Below are 16,120 nucleotides of genomic sequence, written 5' to 3'. Positions count from 1 at the left end.
AGTAGCCAATCCGTAAAAGCTACATACTGTATGATTCCAACTATATGACATTCTGGAAAAGGCAAAACTTTGGGGACAATGGTTGCTAGTGGAAGTCGGTGGGGTGAGAAGAGATAAATAGGCAAAGCACAGAGGATTTTAGGGCAGTGAGACTATTAATATAAGGAAATAAACTGGTATGATATTTTGATATTGTTAATTTTTAATATTTAAGAATTTATCTTCAAAATCAGTTTATAAGGGAACCATCAACAATGTATATATTACATGTCTCAGTAATTAGCCAAAGTGAAGTGTTAGTCGCTCAGTTGTGTCCAATTCTTTTCGACCACATGGACTGTACTGTAGCCCATAAGGCTCCTCTGTCCATGGAATTCTCCAGGCAAGAATACTGGAGTGGGTTGCCATTTCCTTCTCCAGGGGATCTTCCCTACCCAAAGATTGAATATAATGTCTCCCACATTACAGGCAGATTCTTTACCATCTGAGCCTAAAGATCTAGACATATCCAGCCTTCAGTAATTAGCAAGAAGTTCTGAAATTATATTTTGGATTACTGTATAGGTACATGCCTTATATGGTGGCACCAGATCCACTAAAGCAATAAATTTAAAAGATTAAGACTCTCAATTGACAATGTTAAATTTCACCTGAGCCTTGTGCTGCTGAAAAAACAGTGAAATTTAAAAGAATTCCCTCACTCCTTTGTGTTCTGGATAACAGCTGGCTGCAAAGAACCACCCTTCTTCAAATGATTTAGATAAGACTTACCACATACTCCTCATTTACCTCTTGTTTACCTATGACAAGGCCAAACATCTTCAAATATTCCTTTCTTTGCCTCATAAATGATTAGCTGAACTTATTCCCACCAATTTATCAGGACAAAACACTTACTAAGCAAGGTTTGGTTAAGCTTCTCTCCTTCCTCCAAGCCCCTGAACTTTGGCCTACCCTCACCCTGAAGCATCTCGACGGAGGATGAGATGGTTGCATGGCATCACTGACTCAATGGACATGAGTCTGAACAAGCTCTGGGAGATGGTGAGGGAAGGGAAGCCTGGCATGCTGCAGTCCATGGGGTCGCAAAGAGTTCGATACAACTGAGCAAATGAACACCACCACCACCATCCTGAGCCAGTGAGCAGGCAGCCCCTCTAGAGAACAGGCTGGCCTCTTTCTCTGATCTCTTTATCTGATCATGCTACTCAATCATCCCATTTCCCCATAACCAATTCTTCCCAGCCTTCTTCGTGCTCACTCAGTAGTGTCCAACTGTTTGTGACTCCATGGACTGTAGCCTGCCAGGTTCCTCTGTCCATGTAATTTTCCAGGCAAGAATACAGGAGAAGGCTGCCATTTCCTTCTCCAGGGATCCCCTTCCCAACCCAGGGATCAAACCCAATTCTCCTGCATTGGCAGGTGGATTCTTTACCTCTGGTACCTAGCCTTGTTTACACTCTCAGTAAAAGAACACTCTTTTAATCACTTTGTTGTACACCTAAAACTAACAGAACATCAATCAACTATACTCCAATACACAATAAAAATTTTAAATAATAAAACTTTACAAAGAAAATTTTTGCCTAGTCCTTGAGATGCTTGCACATCTTGTGGTCCCTATTTCAGTTAGTCCCCCCTCCTTCTATTTCAGTAGTCTCTTTCCTCCCTTACAATAATCCTTTTGAACAAAGTCTCTCAATAATAAGTCCAGATTTGGTTTTTTATTGACATGATACTGGCCAATAGATAAGAATATCCCCTGAATTACAGATAAGAAGACTAGAGACACTTGGTATCTTTTAAATTCTTGTTGTTGTTTAGTGGCTAAGTCATATTTGACTCTTTTTGCGACTCCATGGACTATAGCCCACTAGGCTCCTCTGCCTGTGAAATCTTCCAGGCAAGAATACTGGAGTGGGTTGCAATTTCCTGCTCTAGGGGATCTCTCCCACCCAGGGGTCAAATCTGCATCCCCTGCTTTGGCAGGCAGATTCTTTACCACTGAGCCACCAGCAAAGCCCCGTGTTTTAAATTATCTTTTAGCTTTTGGTTAGACTGCCATGTTATTAATTACATTGTTTACAGTCTCTCACGTAGGTTTAAATCCTTTGGTCTGCAGAAAAACTGTGTCTGTCCCTTCCCCCCAAATTAGTTTTATCACACATTATAGATCTCTTGATACTACATGGGTTGCTGGGATGAGAGTTCAATATATTTCCACTAAAACAGTTCAAAAGTCACCTCAGTTTTTAAGCCAGATCGTATGACTATGTTGCTATGAATCTACTTACTGATTATAGATGTGAAGTAATGTAAACAAATTTTTAAAAAAGAAAAGGAAAGAATCTTTACAAACCGTTTTGAAAAATACCTGGCAAAATAAATGACCTTTAGTTTCCATCTTTCTGTTTAGAGGTAAATTCTGCCCCTGAAGACTCAAAGAACTTGATGAACAAGTATGAACGAACAATAGTACAAAATGATTTCCTGCCAAAAAAAGAAAAAAAATCATATCCTTGTTTAGGAAATGTAAGTAATTAAACTACCTGAAGTTATTATTCCAATATAATACTCACTTATAGCACAATACCTAATAGACATTTCCTAACTCTGATACATATACAAAAGCTAGAAAAAGCAGTTAATATATCATAAACCACAGGAGATCATCTAGTCCCTTAACTTTGTGGTATAAGGAGGAGTAGAGAAATCCAAATTTGAATGGCCTGAAAAGCAGAAAGTTCAATAGTTCTTTATTCAAATAAACCCAGTTAAACAGAACTAACATAGGTAGTAATTGCTAATATTATTTAATATTTATTGTCTATTAAACATTATGATAAACACTTCAACCTGCATTATTTCATTTATTCCTCACAGGTACCTTTCAAGGAATTACCATTATCTCTATTTTACAGATGAGGAAAATAAAAACTTAGATCAAATTACCCAAGATTCCACAGCCAACAAATAGTAGTATCAGATTTTGAATTCAGGCAGGCGAACAGCCTGAGGTCTTCAGCATCACACAACACTGACTCTCAAAACAATACTATTGCAAACAAAAAATATTTTATCCAGTTCCACACCATGTAAATGTGATAACCAACTTTAGAAATTTCCCAAAATTTTCACCATATATTTTAATCATATCTGATCCAAGTGTGTTAGTTGCTCAGTCATGCCTGACTCTTCGTGACCCCATGCACTGTAACCCGCCAGGCTCCTCTGTTCATGGAATTTTGCAGACAAGACTACTTGAGTGGGTAGCCATTTGCTTCTCCAGGGGATCTTCCCAACCCAGGGTTCGAGCCCAGGTCTCTTGCATTGCAGGCAGGTTCTTTACTGTCTGAGGTACCAACCCAATACTCATATCTGAGTCACGGTTTATTACATTGCTAGCTACATTACACTGTTAGTTGCAACTATTAGTGTCTTTTTCATACTATAAAGTTTAACTGTAAGTATTAATATTCTAATAGTATTTTAAAATATTTCTATAATATGTGATTATAATTACTGTTGAATGTGGTATGTCCAAAATAATGTCTTCATTATTCAACTTGCATTAATCATTTGCCTTGTATTTTTATTTAATTATCATATGTATAACTCTCACACCAATTAAAGTCTAAATTTCTAAGGAATGGGCTGGTATCTCATCATTCTTTTAATTATTTCTCACAGAACCAAGCACAGTGCTATGAAAGCATTGCAAAAGAAGAAAAAAGGGTGGTAGGAAAGAAGGGAGGGAAGGAGAGAAGCAGAGAAGAAGAGACGGAGGGGAGGCGGAGGAAAGAAAGAGTGAAAGGAGGGGGAGAGGGAGCAAGGAAGGAATTCAGTCCCTTTTGAGCTTGACCAAGAACTCTTAGGTCATCAAAGTACTTAATTAAGCAGAGTAAGCATGACAAATAAACTTTGAAAGAAAGAACTGTTTCATAATTATTGATCACATTATCAAAAAGTTAGCAGGTCTCAATCTGCTGTAGAAACTGGATACCACATAACTCTCTCCAAGCTAAGAGAAAAGATAGCACAGGAAGTCTCTTCCCCATAACTGTGACAACACAATTGTTTCTCAACTCTTTGAATCTTATGATAGATACGTGAACTTGCAAGGGCAAACCAAGGAAAATAAAAAATGTTGTATTCCTTTTCTCCAATCCATTCCATCCCCCCATCCATAAAATCAGCACACATACATTTCACACTTACTATGTGCAAGGTTTTCTTTCAGGCTCTGGGGATAAAGCAGTGAACAAAACAGAAAAACAAAAACAAAAATTGCCCTCACGGAGCTTACAATCTAACCAGGGAGAGAAACAATAAAATAAATAAATAAAATATATAGCATAATGTCTGTGACAAGTACTAAGGGGGAAAACGTAAAACAGTGAGAGGAATATTAAGTGTGGTGTTGGGGAAGAGATGCAAAGAGCAGATATGATAGCCAAGGAAGACCTTACTGAGCATGAGACTTAAAGAGCACACACCTGAAGGAGTTAAAAGTGGGGAGCCAATGCATAACTTAGGGAAGTGCATTTCAGTCAGAGAAAAAAGTAAGTACAAAGGCTCCAAAGCCAGAAGGAGTTTGAATGTTCTGAAATGGTAGGAAGATCCATGAGGCTGAAACACTGCAAAGGGGAAAGAAAGGAGGGAGAGAGGGGATGAGAGTGGTGAAGGAAGGGAGGCAGATCATGAAGGGCTCCTGGATTATAGTAGGAACTTTGGCCTGTACTCTGAGAAGACAGGAAGCCATAGGAGAATTTTGAGCAGAAAAATGACATGACCTAAAGTCCTTTCTGAAAGGATCACTCCGGATTCTACAAGTAAGAAAATCTGGTGGGTCTTGTGTTCCTGAAAGCCAAGTGAAAAAAAGTAGTCCAAAAGAAAAGTGAGTAATCAGCTGTGAGAAATGCTGCCGCTAAGTCAAGTAAGATGAGTACTGAATGATTCACTAGATCCTGAAACATAGAGGACACCAACTACCCTAAGAGGAGCCATCTGGGTGTTATGATAAGGAAATAATATCCTTGGAGTGAGCTGAAGAGAGAACGGGGGACAGAAACATGAGACAACTCTAGGAGTTATTCTATAAAGGGAAAGAGAAATGAGGTAGTAGCTGAGGGGTAAGCACGGCTATGAGGTTTTAAGATGGGGAAAAATAAAGGCATGTTCATATGCTGACAGAAATAACCTAGCAGAGAAGCAAAAACTGATCATATAGGAGTACGGAATTACCAGAACAATATTCTCAAGTAGAAGAAAAGAAACAGGATTTAGAACATAAGGGAGGATTTGGCCTTAGCTAAGAATATATTCATAATAATAAGAGACAACACAGAGTATTTGAGCACAATTGCATGTAGAATAGGTGAGTAGATCTGGTAATGGGAGCTTGTGAAAATCATTTCTGATTGTTTTGGTCTTCTTAGTGAAACAGGAAGCGAGGTAATCAACAGAGAATGAGGATGAGACAGTAAGCTGGAGGTCTGCAGAGAGTGGCATTATTATAAAAGTCATTTAGGAGAGTGGAAGAAGTGATTATAGCCCAGTCACCTCATACCTGACAGAATGACTATCATCAAAGTTTACAAATAACAAATGTTGGTGAGCATGTGGAGAAAAGGGTACCCAAGTGCACTGTTCCTGGGATTGTAAATTGGTACTGCCACTATGGAAAACAATTTGAAGTTCCCTATGGGCTTCCCTGGTGGCTCAGAGGTTAAAGCGTCTGCCTCCAATGCGGGAGACCTGGGTTCAATCCCTGGGTCGGGAAGATCCCCTGGAGAAGGAAACGGTAACCCAGAATACTCCAGTATTCTTGCCTGGAGAATCCCATGGACGGAGAAGCCTGGTAGGCTACAGTCCACGGGGTCGCATAGAGTCGGACACGACTGAGCGACGGAACGGAACGGACATATAAATATAACACAATCCAGCAATTCCACTCCTGGGTATGTGTCCTAAGAAAATGAAAACACTAATTAATATTCATTTCTGTTTTCAAGGTGGAGAACTGAGATTCAGAGATATTGAGAAATATGCCTATGACACAAAGCAAGTAAACAGTGCAGGCCAGGTCTCCTGGCTGCAAATCTCATGTTCTTTCTCCAAATCATATACCTTACTGAGATTCAGAAGGCCCTTGGTTATAACTTAATGATGAACATATTTCAGTATTTATTTGTTTCCTAGTATTCCTTTTTGCACTACCGTTTTAGGGAAAACGATTTGATGTGCTTCAATTTTGTAAAAAGAGAAATATAAATAGACCTATCTGTATTAAAGAAAAACTGCTCTTATTTCTGTAAAATATTGTCAATTAAATAAGTATTTTAATGGAAATTGCGGGGGGAACACATAGGATTAAGGGCTTGGCTGGATGGCATCACCGACTCGACGGACATGAGTTTGAGTGAACTCCGGGAGTTGGTGATGGACAGGGAGGCCTGGTGTGCTGTGATTCATGGGGTCGCAGAGTCGGACACGACTGAGTGACTGAACTGAACTGAATGTTACATGAAATCACAGAATCCGTAACACTGCTAGAATGAACTTAACAAACCTTTCCAGTCAACCCCTTAATTATTAATTACACATGGTGAAACTAATACACAGAGAGATTGACTTGCCCACAAAAACTACAGAAGAAAATACATACTAGCAAACTTCAGATCGCTGACTCGCAAGTTCATGAATATTGTGTTGTTATTTAGTCACTACGTGGTGTCCAACTCTTTTGTGAGCCAGGGGCTCCTGCCCACCCAGATATCAAACCCGCATTTCTTGCATTGCCAGGCAGGTTCTTTGCCACTGAGTCACCTGGGAAACCAAAGTCCAGGGATCAGTTCAGTTCAGTTGCTCAGTCGTGTCCGACTCTCCGCGACCCCATGAATCACAGCATGCCAGGCCTCCCTGTCCATCACCAACACCCGGAGTTCACTCAAACTCATGTCCATCGAGTCAGTGATGCCATCTAGCCATCTCATTCTCTGTCGTCCCCTTCTCCTCCCGCCCCCAACCTTTCCCAGCATCAGAGTCTTTTCCAGTGAGTCAACTTGTCGCATGAGGTGGCCAAAGTATTGCAGTTTCAGCTTCAGCATCAGTCCTTCCAATGAACACCCAGGATCGATCTCCTTTAGAATGGACTGGTTGGATCTCCTTGCGGTACAAGGGATTCTAAAGAGTCTTCTCCAACACCACAGTTCAAAAGCATCAATTCTTCGGCGATCAGCTTTCTTCACAGTCCAACTCTCACATCCATACATGACCACGGGAAAAACCATAGCCTTGACTAGACGGACCTTGGTTGGCAAAGTAATGTCTCTGCTTTTTAATATACTATCAAGGTTGGTCATAACTTTCCTTCCAAGGAGTAAGCATCTTTTAATTTCATGGCTGCAATCAGCATCTGCAGTGATTGTGGAGCCCAAAAATATAAAGTCTGACACTGTTTCCACTGTTTTTCCATCTATTTCCCATGAAGTGATGGGATCAGATGCAATGATCTTTGTTTTCTGAATGTTGAGCTTCAAGCCAACCTTTTCACTCTCCTCTTTCACTTTCATCAAGAGGCTTTTGAGTTCCTCTTCACTTTCTGCCATAAGGGTAGCAAAGGAGAAAAGGAAAGATATAAGCATCTGAATGCAGAGTTCCAAAGAATAGCAAGGAGAGATAAGAAGAGATCTCTCCAAGAATATTAGAGATTCCAAGGGAACATTTCATGCAAAGATGGGTTCGATAAAGGACAGAAATGGTATGGACCTAACATAAGCAGAAGATATTAAGAAGAGGTGGCAAGAATAAACAGAAGAACTGTACAAAAAAGATCTTCACGACCAAGATAGTCATGATAACGTGATCACTGACCTAGAGCCAGACATCTTGGAATGTGAAGTCAAGTGGGCCTTAGAAAGCATCACTACGAACAAAGCTAGTGGAGGTGATGGAATCCCAATTGAGCTATTTCAAATCTTGAAAGATGATGCTGTGAAAGTGCTGCACTCAATATGCCAGCAAATTTGGAAAACTCAGCAGTGGCCACAGGACTGGAAAAGGTCAGTCTTCATTCCAATCCCAAAGAAAAGCAATGCCAAAGAATGCTCAAACTACCGCACAACTGCACTCATCTCACACGCTAGTAAAGTCATGCTCAAAATTCTCCAAGCCAGGCTTCAGCAATATGTGAACCGTGAACTCCCAGATGTTCAAGCAGGTTTTAGAAAAGGCAGAGGCACCAGAGATCAAATTGCCAACATCCGCTGGATCATGGAGAAAGCAAGAGAGTTCCAGAAAAACATCTATTTCTGCTTCATTGACTCTGCCAAAGCCTTTGACTGTGTGGATCACCATAAACTGTGGAAAAGCCCAGGGATAGTTTTACAAAATTCCATTGCTTTTCAGTAAGCCAAGAAGCAGAGCTGAGGCAGAAAACAGAGATTCTGACTCTGAACAGTCCAAAACAAGGCTTAATTTTGTTTCGCGCCTTTAGGTTGACATTGCGCTTCCACCGTTGCACCTTCTCCCCTGGTGAATTATCACCACCTTCACAGAGTAACTGGCTGCTTCTAAGTCAACCCCTCACATAGTACCTTCCACTCTTTCCACACCACCCCTCTCACGAGGCGCCTCACTCACTCGCTCACTCTTTCCGTTTTGTTGACGGCACACGTCCATTAATTGCAATCTTACAACCACGTCACTGCATCTACTGCTACTAACATGAAACTTGTATCACCACCTCCCCCACTAGCTGCCTTTGTTTATAACAAACATTAAGTGAAAATCAACTTCATGCAGAACCCAGCGCTCTAGAGGATTCTAACAGGCCCTGCTCTTGCGAAGTTTACGACTTCTCTAGCGATAAAGTAAGCAAACGAATAGACAAGAAAATCACCCCGCGAGACGGAAAACAGGTGCTCCAACGGAGGCCAAGCGGTCTGCGAAGAAGCATTAAAGTCCCGCACGACAGTGACCGCCACCCTTCCACAACCACCACTGCTGAGGGGCCGCCGGCTCCGGCCCAGTCACCCCTCACTCTGCACCTTGACTGTCCAGCTAGTCCCTCACTGCCCTTTCTGGAACTTTCGCCCAACTCTGGAACTGCTGTCCCTCACACCACATGACATTCTTCTCTCCCTCAGCCTCAGAGGCCCTTCCTTCCCATTGCCTCAGCAGGTCTCCTCTCCCCACCTGTCCATTGAAGTTCCCACCATCAGCCCCTATGGCTCCCCAATCTGTCCCTCGTTCCCTCAGCTGTCTGCCCATCCGCACGCAGCCGCCTCCACCCCTCAGCCCTAGCTCAGCACGACGCTCTAGCTCCGCCTCCCTTCCCGAGCCCCCTTGCAGCGAGGCCCCGCCCCTGGGTCACCTGACTGCGCTCGATGCTCCGCCCACTGAGCCGCCCGCGCTGAGCAGTCGCGGGATCCAGGCTATCTCGGCTGCCACTGCCACCGCCACTTTGCAGGGGCTCCGGGGCTCCAGGGAGCGGCCGATCGCCGCCGCCTTAGCGCGGACAAGACAGCACTGCGGCCGCACCCGTCTGCCCCACCTTACAAGGGCCTGTGACCTTCATAAGGGCCTGTGATCTCACCCGGACAGGGCTCGGCAGCCTGGACAAGAGTGGCGGGGCTCATCTCTGCACACCAAGAGCTTGGATTTCTCTCTCCATCCTGCACGCTCTCTGCTCTTCTGGCAGTTCCGTTCATTCCCTGGTGTGCTGTCCCACCCCATCTGGTCCCATTTCGATGTTATCGTCTATCCATGATTTGAATACCTCCGGCCCTCCCTTTCTGCTAAAATATTCCATCCAACTTTGCTTCTACTACTTATTGGTGGACAGTAGTTCGAAGCCGTTGTCCCACAGCCTTACTGAAGTTTGTTCCAGCCTGCCCTTCAAAGGACTAACCCTGCTTTTGGAAGAGATACTTTGTTTTTCTACGAAAATCAACTTTTTGTGCACGCTGCAGATGATAATTGGTGAAAGAAATGACGCAAAGCAGCGTTAATCCTCTGTTCCTGACTTTCCTCAGTTAGCCCCTAAAACGATGTGTAAATCCAATTGGATGAAATTAATCATTTTCAAGTTTTGTTAAACTATAGTTGTAAATGCTGTCAAGCAAAGAGTGTTTTTAAAAACCCCAAAACCCCACGATTTGAAGTATCTTTCTTTACAAACATATAGGTAAAATTGTTCACATTGATCCAACCTGAGCTTTCCATTATTTACATGTGGTGAACATCATGGGCTTTAGAGACAGATTTGTCCAAATTCAAGTCTTACTTATTTACTGTATGCAGTGGGGCAAATTACCCATGCTGTCTAAGCCTCAGTTTTCCCAGGATCATGATAATTCAAAAATGTATGTAGTAGTCAGTATGTTACCATAATTAATTCCTTCAGTGATACTGCTATGCTCATTTTGTGTCTTAAACTCTGCTCTGTAGGCATTCTTTAGTACTTTTAAAAAATTTTTATTGGAGTATAGTTTCTTTACAGTCTTGTGTTATTTTCTGCTGTACAGCAAAATTAGTCAACAGTATATATACACGTATCCCCACTTTTTTGGATTTTCGTCCCATTTAGGTCACCACAAGAGAGTTGAGTAGAGTCCCCTGTGCTATACAGTAGCTTCTCATTAGTTATCTGTTTTATAAATAGTGGTGTATATATGTCAATTCCAACCTCCCAATTCATCCCACCCTCCCTTTTCCCCCTTGGTGTCCATACGTTTTTTTTTCTCTGCGTCTGTGTCTCTGTTTCGGCCTTGTAGATAGGTTCATCTGTACCATTTTTCTCATTTCCACATATATGCATTAATATAAATATATTTGTTTTTCTGACTTACTTTGCTCTGACAATTGCTAGGTCCATCCACATCTCTGCAAATGGCATAATTTTGTTCTATTTTATGGTTCAAACTTCCATATGTCCCAGCAGTCCCACTCTTGGGCATATACCCATAGAAAACCATAATTTCAAAAGATGCATGCACCCCAGTGTCCATTGTAGCACTAGTTACAATAGCCAGGACATGGAAGCAACCTAAATGTCCATCAGCAGAGGAATGGATAAAGACAATGTGATATATATATATATACAATGGAACATTATTCTTTAGTACTTTTAAAGTGTATACAGTTTATCTCTCTAAATAGTCTATATGTAATCTGAGTGCTGAGACCATGTTATTTATTTTTGTAAACTCTCCATTCCCTACTTCCCCACCACCCACATTGTTTACAGTCACCTCTATTAATGACTCATCCCATTTTCCACTTTTTCATAAAGATTCAATTTCTAATTTGTAGGAATTGCAATGGCTTCAATCTGTATGCTGATCAACAGGCTGTGAATATTTTAAAAATCTTGAACTCTTGTAGGTTTTTTAGCACTGAATCTATTGATGAGCTAGTTAAATACTGTATTAGTTTCATAGAATTTAAATAACACCAAGTATATATTAGTTAGGATTAGATTCCTTTGCCAATAACAGAAAATTCCTGAATAATAGTTGACTAAGCAAGACAAAAATCACTGTGGATGGTGACTGCAGCCATGAAATTAAAAGATGCCTGCTCCTTGGAAGAAAAGCTACGACCAACCTAGACAGCGTATTAAAAAGCAGAGATTACTTTGCTGACAAAGGTTCATATATATAGTCAAAGCTATGGTTTTTCTAGTAGTCATGTACGAATGTGAGAGTTGCACCATAAAGAAGGCTGCGTACCCAAGAATTGATGCTCTCGAACTATGGTGCTGGAGAAGACTCTTGAGAGTTCCTTGAACAGCAAGGAGATCAAACCAGTCAATCCGAAAGGAAATCAACCCTGAATATTCATTGGAAGGGCTGATGCTGAAATTAAAGCTCCAGTGCTTTGACCACCTGATTCAAGGAGTCAACTCATTGAAAAAGACCCTGATGCTGGGAAAGACTGAGGGCAGGAGAAGGGGGACACGGAGAATGAGATGGTTGGATGGTATCATCAACTCAATGAACATGAGTTTGAGCAAATGCCAGGAGATAGCGAAGGACAGGGAAGCCTGGCGAGCTGCAGTTCATGGGGTTTCAAAGAGCTGGACACGACTGAGCAACTGAACAATAACAACTGACAGCCTAGACAGTAAAACGTCGAGCCATGGAGAATTGTTCTGAGGCCTTGAAGGTGTATCTGCAGACCTGTACCTGAATGAATTTCAGAATTGCTATGAACATCTGTGCATCTCCTCTTTTCTGCCTGTTGGGACAGGAGACTGTAGCAGTTATCCCACCTGTCCCACCATTTTACATTGGTGGTTGTATGAAGGAAGTATATAGCTTTTTCCTTTAGTTCACAGGACTTCAAACTGAGAAGTATTGTACTCAAATATATAAGGAATTCACCTAAGAAGCCTATCTGCCCCTGGATGTATTTAAAGGCTAAGACTCTGGACTTGAGCTGATGCTTGTTAGTTTGCAACCTTGGGAGCGTCCCAGGTGAAATCTGAAAACAGCTCTCTTACATGAAGGGTAGGGAGAGACCAAAGAAAGAGGCAGACCACTCCACCTTGGTAGATGAAAAGTTTAATAAGCAAGGGAACTTACAGACAAGACTTATCTTGGTGGCTGCAAAACAAGTAGGTCTCTGTACCCACCTGCCAGAACCTTAAAAGTTTATCGCATGAAAAATAGTATTCACTGGTTCTGGAGATTAAGATAAGGATATTTTTGGCTGGGGGTGGGAGTGGTCATAGGCAATGGTTTTGTCTACAATACTCTTCTGTTCAAGAAGTGGTATCTAGGGACTTTGGGAAGCTAAATTCCACATGCCACAGAGCAACTAAGCTTGCCACTGCAACTAGAGAGTTCATGTGTGTGCTAAGTCACTTCAGTCATGTCCAGCTCTTTGTGACCCTATGGACTGTAGCCCACCAGGCTCCTCTGTCCATGGGGATTCTCCAGGCAAGAATACTGCAGTGGGCTGCCATGCCCTCTTCCAGGGATCTTCCCAACCCAGGGATCAAGCCTTCCCAACCCAGGGATGTCTCCAACACTAGCGGACAGGTTCTTTACCACCAGCACCATTCATGTACAACAAAAGTTCCCAGATCACACAGCAAGGATGCCACATACTGCAACTAAGACCCAATGCAGCCAAATAAGTAAATAAAGAAGTGGCATCTACTTCCCTCCCCTTGAACGTGGGCTAGATTTAGTAATCTATTTATAATGAAGAGTATGGCAGAAGTGATTATGTGACATTTACAAAGAGAGGGTAATAAAAGACACTGCAGCTTTCTCCAAGCTTTCTCTTGGATTACTCACTTGCGAAGAACTCAGATGGCATGTCTTGTGAACCCTCAAGCAGTCCTATGGAAATGTCCTATTGTCAATAGCCAGCATGGGACCAATGCCTCCTGCCAACAGCCATGTGAATAAGCCATCTTGGAAATGGATCCTGCAGCCCCTTTGAGTCTTCAGTTGACTGTAGCTATGGCCAACATCTTGACTACAACCTCAAGAGAGACTCTGAGCAAGAACCACCCAGCTCAGCCGTTCTTGAATTCCTGAACACAGAAACTTTAACATAATGTTTGTTGTTTTATGCTGCTAAAGTCATGTGGTCATTTGTTATGCAACAATAGATAACTAATATAATCCCTAGGTCACATCTTGATCCATGATGTCTGCTTAGAGTCTTGCTATCATCTCTACGTATCAGCCTACAGGAAGAAGGAAGAGAAGAAAGGCACGCTCCCTCCCTTAAATAGCACTTGCTGAAAGTTGTGTGTACCCCCTTCATTAACATCTCACTGCCGAAGAGATGACCATTGCACACCCAGCTGTATTTATTGTGAGCAACTATGTGTCCAACTAAAAATTAAGAATCCTAATACAATGTGAGAATGGTGATAACAGATAACGGGCACAAGTAGCAATCTCTGTCACAATGGATGATTATAAGGGTCAGGAAAAGTAAAGTCTAGCATATATCCGTCAACATTTTTCCTATTATTTAACAAAGTATTTCCATCAGCCAACAAATGATATTTATACAGGCATCACTCTGACCTCTCTAAAGAATCATGCCAATGGTGTGAGTCACAAGAAAATCCAACTGATATATTGGGTAAAACCCAGTGAATTGTAAAACTTTTTCCTTTCAAAGTTCTTTTCAGGGATACTGCTAGAGAATAATTTACAATGGTGGTTTTGCCTAAGGGCTCTTAAATCTCCTAAATGTTGCTCTCTAGACATTGGATTGGCTAAAAAGTTTGTTTGGATTTTTCCATAAGATGTTATGGAAAAAGCTGAATGAGCATTTTGGTCAACCCAATATTTATATTCTTCATTCCTTGGTGTATTGTCAGAAAATACAGAGCTAACAAAAAATATTTTTTCTGTGTAAGAGGCTGGAGACATCACTATGACATTAGGAACTGCAAGGAACACCATCATGTTCCTGATCTATAAATTTCCTTTCCCATACAATCCATTCTTGGATACCCACAGTAGTGGATTTTTAAATTTTATTTAACAATATGGTCAACCCCAATCAAAACATTTAAAACTGCCTCCTTGTGCACATTAGTCAAACTAAAACAAATTAGGGAAACATATATCCAGAAATACATTACAAAACCAAAGAGAAATTAGTTTCAAGTATTAAATGGCTTACTGCAAAGCATATATTATTGTTTCCTTACATCATTGTGAAAAATGAGGGTATTGTAATTCCAAGACAATCTGCTTGTGATTGGTCCCAGTGGTCATTAGATGGCTATTATCAAATAATTCAGGCTACAGAGGTCAAGACTTACAGATATGATTTGACATATTGCTACCCAGTTCATTTTCACATAAAGTCCTCCATTTTCATCCAGACACTTAGTCATCAGTTAGCATGACGTAAATAAAACACAGTGAATCTTACAAAATTTCACCATAAAAGGACTCAGAATATGTTCACATAATCTTTTAATGATGTCATGTACTGTATTGTGCTTTTTTTTCAAGTAAGGAATGTAAAACTCAAAGGCAAGGATTATAAGTGTTCTGTAAAGTATTCCAATGCCACACTGTCAGTGCTCAATAAATTTTAAATAGCAAAAAGTAAAGTTACAAGTTCTAAAGTCTTACTCTGACATCCTATAGGATGATAATATTAATATTTAAGATTTTGATCCTATCTCCTATAAACAAGTGCCGTAAGGGTATTCTGTTTTTAAATTTATTTATTTTTAATTGAGAGATAATTACTTTACAATACTGTTTGTTTCTGCCATACATCAACATGAATCAGCCATAGGTATATGTAAGAGCATTTTTTTGTTTCAGCTTGGTATACGAAAGGTTTTCTTTGATGCCTGCCAAGTATTCTGTTAGCTGTTTTTCCCTCTGAGATTCTGATCTATTACTTCTTTAGTTTTTCATGGGAATTTGTGGCTGTGCGTGAACCCAACAAGCCTGTGACTATTTAACTTGGAAAATGGATTGAAAGTAGACTTTCGTTTTCTGTGAGTACATACTTGGTTTTCTTAATCTATCAGCCAAGGTATGATCTTAATCTTTTAGCAGCAGAGCTGACTTATTATAAATTTATTTCTAAGCCAGAAAGGGTAAGTATGTGCTTCCTTAAATCAGTAGTTCTCAAACTTGACCATGCAACAGAATCACCAGAGGGATTACCTCCTCTGGTCCTAGGGCCAACACTTTGAGAGCCATTATCTTAAAGTTGGGCATTTACATGGTCCTGTAAATAATTTGCCATTAAGCCTTTACTTTACTAATTTATGCCTCCTGCAAACAAAACCTAGACTAAACCGACAGTCCTTTCTGTTGAAGTTATACAAGGTTCTAAGAAATCCCCAATTAAAAAAAAAAAATCCCCCTCAAAAAAACCCCAAAACCAAAAAACTCTCTTAGACCAGTAAAAACCTACTCATTTTGAAAATGTGATTCAAGTCTAAACAAAAGCTCTATAGATTCAGAAACTAACTTCAATTCCTGGAGTCATCATCATTCTGTTACATTTGGAAACATGTTTGCTCTAAAATAATCATTTGTGAGGCAATGTCACTTTATTCACCCAAAGGAAACAGGAATAACAGCACAGGAAGCGCTGGGGAGCCTTA

At 40.9% G+C, this 16,120-nt stretch overlaps 1 protein-coding gene across 2 annotated transcripts in view; it reads right to left on the bottom strand.

Annotated features, from left to right (window-relative positions):
- The window catches only part of LOC129538537 (uncharacterized), a 35,160-nt gene extending 19,264 nt beyond the window's left edge, over positions 1 to 15,896 (bottom strand). For both annotated transcript variants that reach the window (XM_088829195.1, XM_088829196.1), the window contains exon 1: positions 2,375 to 15,896. The gene's annotated coding sequence lies outside the window, so the exon portion shown is untranslated. The remainder of the gene's footprint in view (positions 1 to 2,374) is intronic.
- Between the last annotated feature and the right edge of the window lie 224 nt (positions 15,897 to 16,120).

Source organism: Moschus berezovskii, chromosome 20, assembly GCF_049115385.1.
Source record: "Moschus berezovskii isolate FMDL1 chromosome 20, NW_MosBer_1.0, whole genome shotgun sequence".
Lineage (NCBI taxonomy): Eukaryota > Metazoa > Chordata > Mammalia > Artiodactyla > Moschidae > Moschus > Moschus berezovskii.
Note: the sequence above shows the minus strand (reverse complement) of the source record. Positions and strands in the feature narration are given on the sequence as shown.